Genomic DNA, 2,226 nt, shown 5'->3' with positions numbered 1-2,226 from the left:
GGTGAAGTGTTTTACACAGATGACGCTGGTTCGGGCGTTGAAATCCGTTGGTCTCCGGCAGAACTGGATCCACTTTTCCACCAACTCAATGTCGGCCGGAAAAGTAAAAAAACTGCACCCAGATCGTTTGGCACTAACACTAGCACAATTAACCACTGCACACCTCATTTTTTTTCTTTAATTTACAGTGCACTCGAGAAAACTCGAACTAATGAAAACCAGCCCTGTCCGAGTTATCGAAATGTTCGAGTTTTCGAACGTTATGTATTTTTAATATATTTGTATGTATTCGTTTTAACAGTTTTCATACCCTGTCCGTTTTTATGGCATAGTTAATCAAAGAGATTCTCTGGTTTCATGTTTTGTAGTTCATTGCCAGTTTATTTAATAAAAAATGTTAGCAAATATGAATGTTGCTTACAAATTATTAGAAAAAAAAGCAGTGATCTTGGTTTGATGTTTCTTGTTTTCTACCGCATTCAATACAGTCTTTTCGCGCAGTGATTGTAGCACATTAACTTTTCTCGTGCTAATTTTTTCAGCAGTTGCCCATGCTATAGCTTTGTTGAAAATTGTTACGGCTTCGGATGAACTTATGCGTTCTTGTTCATTTCCACCTGTAGCTTCAACTTCATCTTCGGAATCGCTTTCTTCTATAGCTTCAATATGATCCTCTTCAATCAAGTCGTCGTTTTCCAGTCTCTTATTTCTTCTTCTGTGAAAGTAGCCTAATAAATATTTATTATTGTTATCGTGTGTTTTTTATTTACATCAAAACCATAACTACCTCAGGATTTAAGTGTTCGAGAATTTCGGCAGCTTCTTTTTCCATACTTTTAGCTTCAGCTTCCATTTGGTTTTTCAAGACACTAAGTGGAATGTCATCGTCGTCATCGTTTTTCAGGCTTGCAAAGTTTAAAATATTTGTCCAGCATTTCGCCAACGTCTCCTGACTCAATTTATTCCAAGCTCTATCCAAAAATGTAACATCTCTCAAGCTAATTTTTTTTAATGATTGGATCAAGTCGCAATCATCGGAGAAAATAGCTGCCAAGAGAGAATTTCGGTAATGTAGCTTTGTTATTCATATTGCGTTTTGATCCATTGGTTGAATCAAAGGAGTTACATTCGGCGGCATAAACATCACCCGAATTAAACCATCTTCGGATCTTAACGTGTCCTCGTTTGGATGCGAAGGTGCATTGTCAAGCAAAAGTAACGCCTTTTCAGGTAGTCCTATATTTTTTAAATAAGTTTTGACCTATGTAATAAAAAAAATAGTTTTTTTAAATGGTGTATTAGTTTGTAGTCAAATGCGAACTTGCCTGTGGTACAAACGAAAAGTGAAACCAATTTTGGAACAGAGTTGATGTCATCCAGGCTGATTTTGAGCTTCGGTACTCCACTGGGCAGTTAAAATGCCTAAATGCACGCGGATTTTTGGCTTTTCCAATGACAAGTATTTTAACCTTGTGTTTCCCAGTAGCATTCGCACACGCCAGAAATGTGATGCGCTCTTTTTCAGATTTGTTTCCCGGTGCCTGCTTTTCCATTCTAGAAACGTATGATTTTCCCGGAAGGAGCTTCCAATATAACCCGGATTCATCTGCGTTGTAAATTTGTTCTGGGCATAGTTCAAGCTCCTGAATTTTAGCTTGTAACTGAGTTTTGAAAGGCTCCACTAACTCTGGTCGCGAGGATAGTTTTTCCCCTGAGATTGAAATCAATCGTATGCCATGCCATTTTTTTTAAATTTTGTAGCCATCCATCGCTGGCAAAGAATGTTGAGCCATTCTCGCTATATTTGGCATGTAACTCCTTAGCTTTCTCTTTCAAAATTAATCCATTTATAGGATAATTCTTGCTGCGTTGTATTAAAAACCACTAAGCTCAAAACGATTAGTTTTCGTCCCATTATAAAACGCAAATAAATTTGATCTTAACCGCGCAAAATCCCGTGTATCACTGACAAATATCAATCAATTTAAAAGAAAAGTTCCGTAATTAGCAAGAAACCTAGCGAGTGCGGCGCCTTAGAATGAAACAAAAGACGCACATAACGACAATAATTTGAATATCGGCCGTTACAGCACATGCAAAACGACAGTTTCTCACATGTTTTTCCATGAAAAAAGAAAATAATTGTTCGAGTTTTAGAGTAGGTACATTTTGTTCGAGTTTTAAAGTAGTCAATGGAGAAAAAAAAAGTTCAAGTTTCCGAATGTT

This window comes from Rhagoletis pomonella, unplaced genomic scaffold (genome assembly GCF_013731165.1).
Source record: "Rhagoletis pomonella isolate Grant_MI unplaced genomic scaffold, Rhpom_1.0 Rhpom_scaffold_00002, whole genome shotgun sequence".
Lineage (NCBI taxonomy): Eukaryota > Metazoa > Arthropoda > Insecta > Diptera > Tephritidae > Rhagoletis > Rhagoletis pomonella.
Note: the sequence above shows the minus strand (reverse complement) of the source record.